This window comes from Pongo pygmaeus, chromosome Y (assembly GCF_028885625.2).
Source record: "Pongo pygmaeus isolate AG05252 chromosome Y, NHGRI_mPonPyg2-v2.0_pri, whole genome shotgun sequence".
NCBI lineage: Eukaryota > Metazoa > Chordata > Mammalia > Primates > Hominidae > Pongo > Pongo pygmaeus.
In genome coordinates, this window is record NC_072397.2 from 30019919 (window position 1) to 30038204 (window position 18286).

The following is an 18286-nucleotide window of genomic DNA, read 5'->3' on the forward strand; positions in this document are numbered from 1 at the left end:
CAGAGAGCTGAAAACAACCTTGGGTTGAGTGTTTCATTTGGGAGTTATTTTGCCATGGCCTTTTGAACAGTAGTGTTCCCATGAAGTGCTAGATAATACATGTGCAAGAATCAGCTTTTTTTTTTTTTAAACTATAACACCTTTCAGAAATTTCTAACTACTTTGTAACTGCATGGCTTAAAGTGTTGATAAAAGCAGTTATTTAAAGTCTACGTTTTCCAAAAAAAAAAAAAAAAAAAAAAAAAACCCAAAACCTAAAGGATATTAAACCAAGACAATCTTCTTACAATGACACCTCTTTCCAGTATGAGAGAACTACCTCCTACGATATGAGAAATATCTATATTTTATTTCTTTCTTCTACACGCATTCAACACTTATCAATGCCAGAGTTGAAATTTTAATATGTCAAATTTCAACCATAAAGATATAAAAAGTCTTACTGCTAATGCAGCATTGTTATTTTATTCAATATTAATATTACATTATAAATTCAAATCCTGCTTAATAATGATAACAATTATTTGCAGGACACAAAGATTATTCCTTACAAAATCGTTTTTATAGAGATTATGTTCTTGGAGCCAAATAAAAATTTTACTGCTTAGACAAACGTACATACTTACTTTTCTTACATTTTCTTGTTGTTATTATTTTTATTGTTATTATTATTTATTTACATCTCCTATTCTTTGGGATCTCCTTACAAGTAAATCACCTTCATTTAAAATCTCTTTTGTTGTTAAGGTTTGTCAGATATTTACAGACATACCAAATAAAATCATTATTTATTTTTCTGATATGACTGAAAAAGGTTTTGAAGAGATATGCATATAAATAACTTTTTATTCTGAAACATAATTTGTTAGTTTTATTCGCAATTGTTCTCCCCTTGATTTATCAAGGTAAGTTTCACATAATGAAAAATTACATATGAGTATACAATTCAATGGAATTTAATATGTTTATGATGTTGTACAATCATCATCTATCTTTAGTTCCTAAATGTTTCTATTGCCCAGCAGGAAACTCCATACCTACTAAACAGTTCTTTTTATTTCCCAGCCTCTGATAACCAGTAACCTACTTTTTTCTCTATGGCTGTCTTTTTACCACATTGGTTTTGCACTGCAACAGTTTTCAATCCGACATGCCAAAGTCATAGAGGTTTTAAAATCGTTCATTGTTGTTTTCCTTTTCTTTTTTCTTTTTTTTTTTTTTTTTTTCATTTTGCAATTACCAGGACCTATTCTCCTCTCACCAATCTAATAAGAATGTCCGTGTCAGGGAGAGAATTACATTTATTTCAGGGATTGAGGACATTATTTTCTTATTTATTTAAATGCTGCTACAGGGATATGATTTTGCAGCCTACAATGTGTAAGTGAGCAGTCTATATTTTATTTTCACTGGATACGTTTCTCAGACTGGGAAGGAAACACTTTTGGCCAGATTTTTGTTGATTGCTAGGAGACTAAAGTCCTCTTGTGATGTCTTTGCTATTCAGCTTGACATATACTAGAGTGATGCTTTAGATTGCCTTACCTGCATAGACCTTCTGAAGCTGCGTTTGAAGCTTCAGTCTTGAAAACTATACAGGCTGGAAGAGTATCTAAAGAAATATTTATTTGAGATGGCACATGTTTCTTCAGAAACTCAAGTTGTTTCTCCCAGAGATGAATTAGTTGATTCAGAAGCCTCTGCTAGATCTCCACTGTGTAAATACACATTCCTTGGGGACTCAGACTTAAGGTCAATGATTGAAGAAAATGCTGTTTAGGTTTTTTCACAAGAATCCTTGTTAAAATGGCCATGTGACACAGTGTGTGTTTCTGAGCCAGATAAAGGTAATGATTTTTTTTTCTGTGATCTTCCCCAGGAAATATCAGAAAATATTTGAGAGTGACCAATTCAAGTCTATTCTATGGGATGAGAATGGAACTTGCAGAGTGATTAATGAAGAACTCGTCAAGAAAGAAATTTTGGATAGAAAGACTCCTTACAGAATATTTCAAGATGACAGAATCAAAAGATTTGTTTGACAGGTCAGCCTTTATGGATTTAGTAAAATTTGACAGAATTTTCAAAGATCTGCCTTTGTAGCCACCTTTCTTGCAGAAGAGAATGAATCCGTTGTCTTAAGCAAGATATTTAACATATTTCAGTTACCACCTTACATAGAGTATATATGTAATTTTACTTTGTACATCAGTAAATATGTTAATACATGCAGTAAGGCCAGATTTTGAAAATTATATAAAATACTAAGGTAAATTTTTTTTTAATTTTTTGAAATTATTGAGTTCAGCTTGAGCTTTAACCTTCCAGCATTTTAAGAAATTTTGCTAACAACTTTGAATCTTACCAGTGAAATCAAAATAAATCTACCAAAGCCACTTAATGCAATGTTACTATTAATATATAACATGTTTTCACTTGAGGCCTTAACAACTTTAGTGCTTTTTTCCCAAAAGCACTTTCTTAAAAATAGTAAACCAAGTTCATGAATTATTTGATGATATTAAGTTTGTGTGATGAAACAGAAATCTGATATTTTAAGTGTTTGTTATTGTCACTTGTCTCAACAAATTGCAACAGATCAGCATGCTATTTTAAATCAGTTGACCACTATTCATATGCACTCTCATAGCACCTGCATCCAAGCAAGTGGCCACATTGTGAATTTCATTACAACCACAACTTCTCAATACAACAACCTATCTCCCTTGCAAAACGGTTTTCTGGAGCTGATAGTGGAACCATCTGCTCTTCCAACAAGATATCCTGTGGTATTAGTCAACGAGGCTCCACATCCTAACCTGCTACCAGTAGGCAAACCATGGTTGCAAATGCCTACGATACCTGATACATCAGCTGTCCCTCATTCCAGGCTAGATCTTCAACCATCAGAACTGGACAAATATCACCCTAATTACAAATGATCTTCCATTAAAACAGTATCAGATTATGCATGACAACAGAGAATAACATTTACATAGACCAAAAAAACCCTAAAAATATCTGCAATTATCTTACTGAAAAATAAAACTGCATGTCAACTTATATGTTTGCTTTTTCTTTATTTCTCAAAGTATAGTTAAAAGTAAAATGGTGTTTTCTTTCTGTGTCAGGCTATTGTACTACTTCCTATAAAAATATATGTGGGCTTTTTGATTATTTGTAAGGAAATTTGATGTGCTCCTTTGTAAGTTAAGTAATTTAGTTCTTTAAAGAGGAAAAAATAATAAAGTCTTTGGGTCCACTTGCTGCTGAAACAACATGGTACCACTGCCTGGGTAATTTGTAGAAAGGCTTATTTTGCTCATGGTTCTGGAGGTGGGGAAGTCAAGGGGCTGCATCTCATGAGATCTTCTTTCTATGTTACAACATGCAGGTGGACCTTATCTGGTGAAGGGCATGAGATGAACAGAAAATCGGGACCAAACTCATCCTTCATCAAAGCTCACTCACGAAATAACTAATTTGTTCTCCAGATAATACCATCAATTCAGTCACGAGGTTAAACACATGGCTAATCAACTCTCAAAAGTCCTACCTCCCAACATTATCACAATGAACGCAGAATTTCAATGTAAAATTTGGAGAGGACATACAAAACCATGAGAGCAGGCAAGGGAAAGGAAACAACTGCAGTTAGGAAAAAGTAGTAAGTGACTTCTCAGGTAGTCTGGCATAAATCAAATAGGGCATAAATTTGGATGGCACAAAGGGAATAGATGCTCACATAAACACACACAGACACACATACAGAGAACATCTAGAGAAAGGTTAACACACACTACATACTTCAGTATTTTCTCAGTTACATTTCCTCAGTTGTTTTAACTTTAGATTTTAGTTGGCAAAGATTTTCTTCATTGCAATTCTTACGTAGTGAGCTCAGTGTCCATGATCACAATTATTTGTGTCATCACTTGAATAATAAGATTTACATCATATTACGCTCTTGGATTGCATCACTGTCAGCACATGGTGGAATTTTACAGCTGGAATTAACAGAACACCATTTGATCTTATATCAAAGCATTCCAACATGCTTGTGACTTTCATTACCTCCTGCTAGAGTCCACCTTTCATGTTTTCTAATGCACATTTCTTTACCTTTTTTTTTTTTTCTCTGAGAACTTCTCCCTGTGTTACCCCAGATGGAGAGCAGTGGCATTATTTCAGCTCACTGCAACCTCAACCTCTGGGTTCAAGCAATTCTTGTGCCTCAATCTTTTGAGCAGGTAAAATTATATATGCCCACCACGCTGGGCTAATTTTTATATTTTTAGTAGAAATAGGGTTTCAACATTGTGGCCAGGATGGTCTTGAACTCCTGGCTGCATGTGATCCACCCACCATGGCCCCCAAAAGTGCTGAGATTACAAGCTTGAGCCACCAAACCCCACCTCTAATGCAGATTTTCATCACATTGGTTTCATTCTCCATACAAAGTCAGATTTAATTGCTTTTGTCAGGATTTAATACCTTTTAGATTCTGAGTCCAAATCCTCAGCATGGCTAAATAAATCCCTTCCAGACCTGATATTTGTTTTCATTTCAGCTTCATGTCCTTCTGTTTCACCACAGTGAGAGATTCAGACAGCTCCACTTTCAGACATGTCGTTTTCCATCTGGTAACTTGAGTCCCATTTTTTTTTCTCTTGGAGATAAAAGTCTCTCCCCCATTTGCCTACTTAAGACTCCTACAACACAGACATCACTCCTTCCAGGAGTTGCTTCTTATCTATCAAATTAGTTTTCTTGTCTGTCTGTCTTGGACACCCAAAAATGATGTAACACAGTACCTAATACATATATGTGTGTGTGTATATATATACACATATGTATGTGAATTAGTCAAAGTTGACTGGGACATATGAATATAACATCTATTTTCATTGTCAAAATGAACATTCTTGGTGTTGTGGCATTACTTTTTATCGTTTTTTCCTCACCACAAATTTTTCTAAAAGGGTAGGTCACAGTATCGTTCATTAGAGATGCAATAATTTTGACTTACGGAGACTAGCATCACTGGTTATCACTTCAACTATCACGCTTTCTTTTTATGTCTAGTTGTGATTTTTCCATGCTTTTTCTAAAACTTATTTTTCATCTTCTGCTTTGACTGGCAGATCCTTGCCTGAAAGAACTAGCTGTCTCCTTACTATTCTTTCCTTTATTTGCAGTAGCAATTCCCAGTGGCAAAGGGACATTTGGGAGCCCCTTGTGGCCTATGGAAAAAATTCAAATATCCCAAAATAAAAACTTAAAGAAGCTATTTTTGAAACTGACTTTGGATGCACGGATTCATTTGATAGAGTTCAACCTTTCTTTTGATTCAGCAGGTTGGAAACACTATAATTGTAGAATCTGCAAAGGGACATTTGGGAGCCCATAGAGGACTATGGTGAAAAACCTAATATCCCCACATAAAACCTAGAAAGAAACTATCTGTGAAACTGCTTTGTGATGTGTGGGTTCATCTCACAGAGTGAAACCATTTCTTTGATCCAACAGTTTGGAAAACTTTTGGAGAATCTGCGAAGAGATATTTGGGAGTCCTCTGAGGCCTATAATGAACTACAGAATATCCACAAACAAAAACTAGAAAGAAGCTATCTGTGAAATGTCTTTGTGATGTGTGGATTCATCTCACAGAGTTAAAACTTTCTTTTCATTCAGCAGTTGGGAAACACTTGTTTAACAGAATTTGTGAAGGAACATTTTGTAGCTCATGAGGTCTATGGTGAAAAACAAAATATCCCTGGATGAAAACTGGAAAGAAGCTATCTGTGAAACTGATTTGGGATGTGTAAATTCATCTCAAAGAATTAAACCTCCCTGTTGATTCAGCAGGTTGTAAACACTCTTTTTGGAGAATCTGCAAAGGGACATTTGGGAGCCCATTGAGGTCTTTTGAAAAGAAAAGAATATCCCCAGATGAAAACTAGAAAGAAGCTATCTGTGAAACTACTTGGTGATGTGTGGATTAATCTCATAGAGTTAAACAGTTCTTAAAATCTAGCAGGCTGAAAACACTCTTTTTGTAGAATCTGTGAAGTGACATTCGGGAGTCCTTTGAGGCCTATGAAGAAAAACTGAATATTCCCAGATAAAAGTTAGAAAGACGGTATCTTTGAAACTATTTTGTGATGTTTGGATTCATCTCACAGAGTTAAACCTTTCTTTGATTCATCAGGTTGAAAACATTCTTTTTGAAGAATCTGTGAAGGTACATTTTGGTGTCCTTTGAAACCTATGGAGGAAAATGGGGTATCCCAAGATAAAAACTAGAAAGAAACTATCTATGAAACTACTTTGTGATGTATGGATTCATCTCACAGAGTTAAACCTTTCTTTTGATTCAGCAGTTAAAAAACACTGTATTTGGAGAATCTGTGATGGGACATTTGGGAGCCCATTGAGGCCTAGAGTAAAAACAGAATATCCCCGTATCAAAATTGAAAAGAAGCTATGTATCAAACTGTGTTCTGATGTGTGGATTCATCTCACAGAGGTAAACCTTCCTTTTAATTCAGCAGGTTGAAAACACTCCTTCAGGAGATCTGTGATGGGATATTTGGGAACCCGTTGAGGCTTAAGGGAATTAATCAAATATCTGCAGATATAAGCTAGAAAGAGTCTACCTATGAAATTGCATTATGATGTGTGGATTCATCTCACAGTGTTAAATTTTGCTTTCATTCAGTAGGTGGGAAACATTCTTTTTGAAGAATCTGCAAAGGAACATTTTGGAGCCTTTTGAGTCCAATGGGGAAAAACAGAATATCCCCAGGAAAAAACTAGAAAGAAGCTATCTGTGAAACTGCTTTGTGATGTCTGGATTCATCTCACAGAGTTAAACAATTCTTTTGATTCAGCAGGTTGGACACACTCTTTTTGGAAAATTTTCAAAGAGACATTTGGAAGCCTATTGAGGCCAATGGGGAAGACCTGAATATCTGCAGGTAAAAACTAGAAAGAAGTTATCTGTGAAATAGCTTTATGATGTGTGGATTCATCTCACAGAGTGAAACATTTCTTTTGATTCAGTAGATTGGACACCCTCTTTGTGAAGAATATGCAAAGGGACATTTCACAGGCCATTGAGACCTATGGGGAAAAAGAGAATATCCCCAGGTAAAAACTAGAAAGAAGCTCCCTGTGGAACTGCCTTGTTCCACAGATGAGGAATGGATTCATCGCTCAGAGTGAAACATTTCTTTTGATACAGTAGTTTGGAAACACTCTTTTTGGAGAATCTGCAAAGGGGCATTTGGGACACTTTTGAGGCCTAAGGGAAAAAATTGAATACCCTCAGGTAGAAACTAGAAAGAGGCTATCTGTAAAACTGCTTTGTGATGTGTGGATACATCTCACAGAGTTTAAACCTTTCTTTTGATGCAGCAGGATGGAGGCACTTTTTTTGGAGATTCTGATAAGGGAAATTTAAGAGACATTTGAGGCCCATGCAGAAAAAAAACCATATATCCTTAGGTAAAAACTAGCAAGAAAGTATCTGTGAAACTGCTTTGTTTTGTGTGGATTCATTTCACAGAGTTAAACATTTCTTTGGATTCAGCAGGTTGGAAACCCTCTTTCTGGAGAATCTGCAAAAAGATATTTGGGAGCCCATTGAGACCCATAACGAAAATGCCAATTTTTCCCCAAACCTAGAAATAATATATCTATGAAACTGCTTTGTGATGTGTGGAGTCATCTCACAGAGTTAGACGTTTCTTTTGATTCAGCATGCTGGAAACACTTTTTTTTTGGAGAATGTATAAAGGAAAATTTTGTAATCCCAGTGAGGCCCATGGGGAAAAAACAAATATACTGAGGTAAAAACTAGAAAGAAGCTATTGGTATAACTGATTTGTGATGTATGCTTCATTTCAGTTTTAAACATTTCTTTTGATTCAGCAAGTTGGAAATACTCTTTTTGGGGATCTGAGAAGAGACATTTGGGAACCTATTGAAGATTATGGGGAAAAGCTCAATATCCCCAGGTAAAAACTAGAAAAAAGCTATCAAGAACCTGCTTTGTGATGTGTGGATTCATCTCACAGAGATAAACCTTTCTATTGATTCAACAGGTAAAAAACACTCTTTCTGGAGAATCTACAATGGAACATTTTGGAGACCATTGAATCATATGGGGAAAAACTGAATATCCCCAGGTAAATACTAGGAAGTAGTTATGTGTAAAACTACTCTGTGATGTGTGGATTCATCTAACAGAAGTAAAGTGTCCTTTCTATTCAGCAGGTTGGAAACACTCTTTTTGGAATATCTGCTTAGGGACATTTGGGACCCCATTGAGGTCTAGAGGAAAAAGAGAATATCACAGATAAAAATTAGAAAGAAGATGTATGAGAAATGACTTCATGATGTGTGGATTCATGTCACAGAGTTAAACCTTTCTTTTGATTCAGCAGGTTGGAAACACTCTTTTTGGAGAATCTAGGAAGGGATATTTAGAAGCTCATTGAGGCCCATGGGGAAAAATCAAATATCACCAGGAAAAACTCGAAGGAATGTATCTGTGAAACTGCTTTGTGATGTGCAGAGTCATCTAACAGAGTTAAAACTTTCTTTTGATTCAGCAGGCTGGAAACACTCTTTTTGGGGAATCTGTAATGTTAATTTAGGAGACTAGGGGACCATGTGGAAAACGGAATGTACCCAGGTAGAAACTAAAAACAAGCTGTCTGTCAAACAGCCCAGGGTTAAAACTTTCTTTTGATTCAGCAGGTTGGAAACACTATTTTTGGAGGATCTGTGAAGGGACATTTGGAAGTTCATTGAGGCCAATGGGGTAAAATGGAATATCCCATGATTCAAAACTAGAAAGAAACTATCTGTGAAACTGCTTTGTGGCTTGCAGATTCTTCTCACAGAGTTAATACTTTCTTTTGATTCAACAGGTTGAAAACACTTTTTTTTTTTTTTGGAAAGTCTGTGAAGGGATATTTTAGGTCCCTTAAAAGATCATGGGGAAAGTCAGAATATTCTCAGGTAAAAACTTGAAAGAATCTATGTGTGAAACTGCTTTGTGATTTGTGGATTCATCTCAGAATTAATCCTTTCTTTTGATTCATCAAGTTAGAAAATCTCAGCCAGGTGGGGTGGCTCATGCCTCTAATCTCAGGACTTTGGGAGGCTGAGGTGGGTGCATCACAAGGTCAGGAGTTTGAGATGGTCCTGGCTAACATGGTGAAACCCCATATGTACTAAAAATACAAAAAAAAGTTATCCAGGCATGGTGGTGGGTGCCTTAGTCCCAGCTACTTGGGAGGCTGAGGCAGGAGAACAGCATGTACCTGCATGGTGGAGTTTGCAGTGATTGGGAAATTGCAACACTTCACTCTCGCCTGGGTGACAGAACAAGATTCCACCTCCAAAAAAAAAAAGAAAAGAAAAAGAAAATCTCTTTTTGGAGTATGTGCAAAGGGATATTTGGGAGACGACTGAGGCCCATATGGAAAAACTTAATATCTCCAGGTAAAGACAAGAAAAAAGCTGTCTGTGAAACTCCTTTGTGATGGGTAGATCCATCTCAAAGAGTTAAATGTTTCTTTTGATTCAGCAGGATGGAAACACTCTTTTTTAGAGATTCTGCTAAGGGATATTTGTGAACCCATTGAAGCCTATGGGGAAACTAAATATTCCCAGGTAAAAACTAGAAAGAAGGTATCTGTGAAACTGCTTTGTGGTGTGTGGATCCATCTCTTAGAGATAAACCTCTTTTTTGACACAGCAGTTTAAAACACTCTTTGTGGAGGATCTCCAAACGGACGTTTGGAAGCCCACTGAGGACAATGTGAAAAACCAAATATTGCCAGGTAAAAACTAGAAAGAAGCTATCTGTAAAACTACTTTGTGGTTTGTTGATTCTTCTCAGAGTTACATGTTTCCTTTGATTCAACATGTTGGAAACAATCTTTTTGGAAAATTTGCAAAGGCACATTTGGGAGCCGATTGAGGCATATGGGGAAAAACCCAATATCCCCAGGTAAAAACTAGAAAAAACTTTCTATGAAACTGGTTTATGATGTGTGGATTCGTCTTTCTGAATTAAACCTTTCTTTTGATTCAGCAGGTTGGGAACACTCTTTTTGGAGAAACTGTGAAGGGATTTTTGGGAACCCATTGAGGTCCATTTGGAGAAACTGAATTTTCACAGGTAAAAACTAGAAAGAATCTGTGTAACAGCTTTGTGATGTGTGGATTCATGTCACAGAGTTAAATCTTTCTTTGGATTCAGCAGATTAAAAACACTCTTTTTGGAGAATCTATGAAGGGATTTTTGACAGCCCATTAAGGCCTATTGGGTAAAAAACTAGTATCCTGAGGTAAAAACTAGAAAGAAGCTATCTGTGAAACTGCTTTTGTCACGTGTGGATTCATCTTACTGAGTTAAACCTTTCTTTGGATTCAGCAGGTTAAAAACACTCTTTTTGGAGAATTTGCATAGGGATATTTGGGAGTCCATTCAGGCCCATGTGGAAAAATCCAATATCCCCAGCAAAACATTAGAAAGAAAGTGTCTGTGAAATTGCTTTGTGATGTGTGGATTCACCTCACAAAGTTAAACCTTTCTTTTGATTTATCTGGTTGGAAATGTGGGAAAGAGAGTTTCTAGGGTGCCACTTGTGTTGGTCTCCCCTGTATGGGACATACATTGAAAGCCATAGGTGGCCTCTGAGAAGAAAAGTCTCCTTATTGCCTTCAGGATTTTATGCCCCAAGAGCATAACCACTCAGCAGCATTCCACAGTTTTCTCAGGATGATAATACTCCATTGAAACAGTGGAGTATAGTCAAACATCTTAGCTTCCCCTAAAAACTGCTACCACCTGCTTCAGTCCCAATAAGTTAAAAGTCTTAAGTAGTTTAGACACACGCCTCTCCTCAAGGAAATTCACATAAATCACCACTGCTATAAATTTTATGGAATGACTCACAAGCTCTCCTTCACTGATTAATCCTTTTCCTCATTCCTTCCTCCCCTTCCCATCTACTGTAAGAACAAAGAGCCTGTATACCAATAAATTGAGTGGAGCCTGAGAACTTTGGGCTGTGAGCAAGCCTTCAATGCTCCAGTCCCCTAGACCCACCTTTTAAACACTTATGCTGTCTCTTTCTAACTCCTTTTTTCTCCACCAGAGACGAGGTACCTGCTGGGTGGTGTGGGGTTGGATTCCCCAACATCTGGCACCCAACACGGGTCTCCCTATAATCTCTACAAATAATCCAGTGAAGATATGCCAGAGTATGGAAAGTGGAGCATGACTGACAAAGGACACCCACGTAAGTTTTCACTTCAGTCTTTATGGAGAATTCCATGGTAACCACAGGAAAATATGGGTCAGGCTGAAAGTAAGTTTGCTAATTACTTAAGGCTGGTGCTGCAGTCATTGTGCTGCAGTGGGGCAATTGTGAGTACCCAAAACCTCACATCTTTGTTCCATCTCATAGGAGAGTATTCTCCTTGGTTCCTGGAATATGGAAAAAAGAATGTAAAAGATTGGTATAAGGTCAGATCAGACTTAAAATGAGCACAACAAGAGAGCCACAATATTCCTTTCTCCTCTTGGTCTGTGTGGTTGGCAATTAAAAGAGCACTGAAGTGCTTCCTCACTGAAGTGGAAGGAGTAGGAGTTTCAGGATGACATAGAAAATTTTAATAATCAGAAGTCTGATGATCAGCAAAGTGAACCATCACAGTCTAGGCTTAAAAAGGGGGAGAAATGGGAAACTATATATGCTAACTTCCTGAAACTTATGAAAGGATCAGTTCCATCTACTGCAGAAACAGTGCCACCTACTGTGCCTTTAGGGGAAGGCCTTTAGGGGAAGGCCTGGAATGGTCACCCCTGCCTGAGCCTTATGAATTTCTGGAAAGGGAGACTGAGATGTGGCTTGCCACTCCTGTTTCATGTCCCTCCATTAACTATGGTGAAGGAAAGCTTCAGGCTTACCCAACAGCCAATTACAGTGAGGGAATGACCCAAGCTTGTACACCTGCTAATTATGGTAAAGGAATGTTGTGAGCCACCCCAAATACTAATGATGGCTCAGGGATAATGCAGGCATCCATTCTCCCAAGAGGAGAAATGGGGTATTTGGATGTTTGGCAGTTTTCATTAAATATTCTGCCAGCTGAGAAGTCCAGAGAACATGATGAAGCAGACTGGGAGCTATTTTATTTTAAAATATTAAAAGACTTAAGCAATTGGACAATATGGACCAAATTCTCCTTATGTTCATTCCTTATTACAATCTGTGGCTTATAACCAACACTTAATACTTATAGATTAGGAGTCATTAACCTAATCCACCTTGTTCTCCTCTCAATTTCTGTAATTTAAAACCTAGTGGATGGATCAAGCAACAAATCAGACATGCAGAAATGCGCAAGCCTAACCTCCCATTAATATCACATCTGATGAGTTGCTTGGAATTGGACAGACATGAAGTACTGAAAATCAAGCAATGATAATGGGTGTTGAAAACGTTCATCAGCTCAGAACTATATGCCTAAGAGCCAGGGAAAAAATTCATGACCCTGGTACTATTTATCCGCATTTTATCTCAGTTCAACAGGTTTCAAGGGAGCCTTATCCAGATTTTGTCACCCATTTGCAAGACACGGTTCAAAAGGCCATTTTGGATTACCATGCCAGGAAAGTGATCTGTGAAGGAACATTTTGGAGCCCATTGAAATCTATGGGGAAAAACTGTATATTCACAGGTAAAAACTAGAAGGAAGCTATCTATGAAACTGTTTTCTGATGTGTGGATTCATCTTACAGATATAAAACTTTCTTTTGATTCAGCAGGTTGGAAACACTCTTTTTGGAGAATCTGTAATGAAACATCTGAGAGCACATTGAGGCCTATGAGGGAAAACTGAATATTTCCAGATAAAAACTAGAAAGTAGCTATCTGTGAAACTGCTTTTTGATATGGGGATTCATCTCACAGGTTAAAACTGTCTTTTGATGGAGAAGTTAGAAACACTATTTTTGGAGAATCTGCATGAAGACATTTGAGAGGCCATTGAGGCCTATGGGAAAATAACCAAATATCTTCAGATAAAAACTAGAATCTCTCTGTGAAACTACTTTCTGATGTGTAGATTCATGTAACAGAGTTAAACCTTTTTTTCATTCAGCATGTTGTAAACACTCTGTGGAATCTGCAAAGGCATATATTGAGCTCACTGAAGTGTGTGGTGAAAAACAAAGTATCCCCAGATAGAAACCAGAAACAAGCTTTCTGTGAAACTTCTTTGTAATATTTGGATTCATCTCAAAGTGTTACACCTTTCTTTTGATTCAGTGGTTTGGAAACTCTCCTTTTAAATGATGTCCAAAGGGAATTTTTGAGCCCATTGAGTACTTGGGGAGAAACTGAATATCCCCAGGTGAAAACTATGAAGAAGCTATCTGTGAAACTTCTTTGTGATATGTGGATTCATGTCACATATTTAAAATTTTCTTTTTGTGCCGCAGGTTGGAATGACTTTTTTTGGAGAATCTGCAAAGACACATTTGGGTGCCCTTTGAGTTTTATGTGGAAAAACATAATTTCAAGAGATAAAACCTAGTAAGAAGCTATTTGTGAAATTGCTTTGTGACATTTGGATTCATTTCACAGAGTTAAATCTTTCTGTTGATTCACCAGCCTGAAAACACTCTTTTAGGACAATCTGCAATAAAACATTTGGGAGCCCATTGAGGCATATGGGGAAAAACCAAATATCTCCATTTAAAAACTAGAAAGACTTGAGGGACTGATCCAAGATGGCTGAATAGGAACAGCCTACAGTTCCCAGAGTGACACAGAAGACAGGTGATATCTGCATTTCCAACTGAGGTAGTGGGTTCATCTCTCTGGGACTTGTTGGACAGTGGATGCAGCCCATGGAGTGTGAGCTGAAGCAGGCTGGGACATTGTCTCACCCAGGAAGGAAGGGGGTTGGGAAATTCCCTTTCTTAGCCAAGGGAAGACATGGTGGATGGTACCTGGAAAATCAGGACACTCCTATCTTAATACTGCACTTTTCCACAGTCTTAGCAAATGGCATACAAGGAGATTATATTCCATGCCTGGCTCAGAGGGTCCCACATCCACAGAGCCTTGCTCACTGATAGCACAGCAGTCCAAGATTGAGCTGCAAGGCAACTGCAATCCTGGAGGAGGGGCATCCACCATGTCTGAGGCTTAAGTAGCTAAACAAAGCAGCTGGGAAATTCAAATTTGGTGGAGCCCATCACAGCTCAATGAGGCCTGTTGCTACTGTAGACTGCACCTCTGGGGGCAGGGTATAGCTGAACAAAAGGCAGTAGAAGCTTCTGCAGACATAAAAGTACCTGTGTGGCAGCTTTGAAGAGTGTAGTCCTTCTTCCAGCATGGCGTTTGAGATCTGAGAATGGACAGACTAGCTCTTCAAGTGGGTCCTTGAACCCCAAGTAGACTAACTGGGAGACACCTCCCAGTAGGGACTGACTGATACCTCATACAGCTTGGTGCACCTCTCAGATGAAGCTTCCAGATGAAGGATCAGGCAGCAACATTTCCTGTTGTGCAGTATTTGCTGTTCTGCAGCCTCCGTTGGAGATACCCAAGCAAACAGGGTCTGGAGTGGACCTCCAACAAAGGTTAATGGAGGTGAAACTGAGAGCCCTTACTTTTAGAAAGAAAACTAATAAGCAGAAAGAATAGCAACAACATCAACAAAAAGAACATCCATGCCAAAGCCCCATCTGTAGGTCACCATCATCAAAGACCAAACGTAGATAAAACCACAAAGATGGGGAGAAACCAGAGCAGAAAACCTGAAAATTCTAAAAATCAGAGCATCTTTTCTCATCCAAAGGAAAGCAAGCTTCTCCTCAGCAACAGAACAAAGCTGGAGGGAGAATGACTTTGATGAGATGACAGAAGTAGTGTTCGGAAGATGGATAATAACAAACTTCTCTGGGCTAAAGAAGGATGTTTGAACCCATGACAAAGAAGCTAAAAACTTGGGGAATAAAGATTAGACGATGGATTAGCTAGGATAAACAGCACAGAGAAGACCTTAAATGACCTGATGGAACTGAAAACCATGACATAAGTACTATGTGATGCATGCAGAAGCTTCAGTAGCTAACTCGATCAAGTGGAAGAAAGGGTATCAGTGATGGAAGATCAAATGAATGAAATGAAGCAAGAAGACAATTTTAGAGAAAAAAGAGTAAAAATAAACTAACAAATCCTCTAAGAAATATGGGACTGTGAGAAAAGACCAAATCTACATCTGATTTGTGTACCTGAATGTGACAGAGAGAATGGAACCAAGTTGGAAAACACTCCGCATGATATTATCCAGGAGAACTTCCCCAACTTAGCAAGGCAGGCCAACATTCAAATTCAGGAAATACAGAGAATACCACAAAGATACTCCTCAAGAAGAGCAAACACAAGAAACATAATTGTCAGATTCACCAAGGTTGAAATGAAGGAAAAAATGTTAAAGGAAGCCAGAGAGAAAGGCTGGAATTCCCACAAAGGGAAGTCCATCAGACTAACAGTAGATCTCTCAGAAGAAACTCTACAAGCCAAAGAGAGTGAGGCCTATATTCAGCTTTCTTAATGAAAATAATTTTCAACCCAGAATTTCATATCCAGCAAAACTAAGCTTCATAAGTGAAGGGGAAATACAATCCTTTGCAGACAAGCAAATGCTGAGAGGTTTTGTCACCACCAGTCCTGCCTTACAGGAGCTCCTGAAGGAAGCACTAAACATGGAAAAGAAAAATCGGTAAGAGCCACTGCAAAAACATGCCAAACTGTAAAGACCATCAATGCTAGGAAGAAACTACATCAACTAACGAGCAAAATAACCACCTAACATATTAATGACAGGATCAAATTCATATGTAACAGTATTAACCTTCAACATAAGTGGGCTAAATGCCCCAATTAAAAGACAGACTGGCAAATTGGATAAAGTGTCAAGGCCCATCAGTGTTCTGTATTGAGAAGACCCATCTTCTATGTAGAGACACACATTGGCTCAAAATAAAGGGATGGAAGAAGACCTACCAAGCAACTGGAAAACAAACAACAACAAAAAAAGCAGGGTTTGCAATCCTAATCTCTGATAAAACAGGCTTTAAACTAACAAAGATCAAAAGAGACAAAGAAGGCCATTACATAATGGTATAGAGATCAATTAAACAAGAAGAGTGAACTATCCTAAATATATATGCACTCGATAAAGAAGCACCCAGATTTGTAAGGCAAGTTCTTAGAAACCCACAAAGAGACTTAGAATCCCACACAACAATAATGGGAGTCTTTAACACCCCACTGTCAGCATTAGAGAGATCAACAAGACAGAAATTTAACAAGGATAACCAGTACTTGAACTCAGTTGTGGACCAAGTGGACCTAATGGACATCTACAGAACTCTCCACCACAAATCAACATAACATACATTCTTCTCAGCACCACATCACACTTTTTCCAAAATTGACCACATAGTTGGAAGTAAAGCATCCTCAGCAAAAGTAAAAGAACAAATATTATAACAAACTGTCTCTCAGACGACAGTGCAATCAGATTGGATCTCAGGATTAAGAAACTTACTCAAAACCACACAACTGCATGGAAACTGAACAATTTGCTCCTGAGTGACCACTGGGCAATAACGAAATGAAGGCAGAAATAAAGTTGTTCTTTGAAACCAATGAGAACAAAGACAAACATAACAGAATCTCTGGAACACATTTAACGTAGTGTGTAGAAGGAAATTCATAGCACCAAATGCCCACAAGAGAAAGCAGAAAAGATCTAAAATCGACAGCCTAACATCGCAATTAAAAGAAATAGAGAATCAAGAACAAACACATTCAAAAGCTAGCAGAAGATGAGAAATAATTCAGATCAGAGCACAACTGAATGAGATAGAGAAATTAAAAAAACCCTTCAAAAAATAAATGAATCCAGGAGCTGGTATTTTGGAAAGATCAACAAAATTGATAGACCACTGGCAAGGCTAATAAAGAATAAAAGAGGGAAGAAACAAATAGATGAAATACACCTTCCCAAGGCTAAACCAGGGAGATGTTGAAGCCCTGAATAGACCAATAACAGGCTCTGAAATGGAGGTAATAATTAGTAGCCTACCAACCAAAAAAAGTCCAGGACCAGACGGATTCACAGCTGAAATCTCCCAGAAATACAAAGAGGAGCTGACACCATTCCTCGTGAAACTATTCCAATCAATAGAAAAGAGGGAATCCTCCCTAACTTATTTTATGAGGCCAGCATCATGCTGATACCAAAGCCTGGCAGAGACACAACAAAAAAAGAGAATTATAGACCAATATCTCTGATGAACATTGAAGCAATAATCCTCAATAAAACACTGGAAAACTGAATACAGCAGCACATCAAAAAGCTTATCCACTACAATCCAGTGGGCTTCATCCCTGGGATGCAAGGCTGGTTCAACATATCCAAATCAATAAACATAATCATCCTATAATCAGAACCAAAGACAAAAACCACATGATTGTCTCAATATATGCAGAAGAAACCTCTGACAAATTTCAACAGCATTTCATGCTAAAAACTCTCAATAAACTAGATATTGATGGGATGTATCTCAAAATAATAAGAGCTATTTATCAAAAACCCACAGCTAATATCATATTGAATGGGCAAAAACTGGAGCATTTGCTTTGAAAATTGGCACAAGACAGGGATGCCCTCTTACCACTCCTGTTCAGCATAGTGTTGGAAGTTCTGTCCAGGGCAATCAGGCAGAAGAAACAAATAAAGGATATTAAAATAGGAAAAGAGGAAGTCAAATTGTCCCTGTTTGCAGATCACATGATTGTATACTTACAAAACTCCATTGTCTCATCCCAAAATCTCCCCTTAAGCTGAAAAGCAACTTCAGCAAAGTCTCAGGATACAAAATCAATGGGCAAAAACCACAAGCATTCCTATACACCTATAACAGACAAACAGAGGCATATCATGAGTTAACTCCAATTCACAATTGCTTCAAAGAGGACAAAATACCTAGGAATCCAACTTACAAGGATGTGAAGGACCTTTTCAAGGAGAACAACAAAGCGCTGCTCAAATAAATGAAACAGGACACAAACAAATGGAAGAATATTTCATGCTCATGGTTCAGCATGTTGGAAACAATCTCACTGGAGAATCTACAAAGGGACTTTTGCAAGCCTACTGAGGCCTTTTGGGA

The 18286-nt window shown here is 37.8% G+C and overlaps 1 pseudogene; it reads left to right on the plus strand.

The window, feature by feature from the left end:
• The first annotated feature begins 1769 nt into the window (after positions 1-1769).
• LOC134739080 (heat shock transcription factor, Y-linked-like) lies at positions 1770-2942 on the plus strand (annotated as a pseudogene).
• Positions 2943-18286: the final 15344 nt, after the last annotated feature.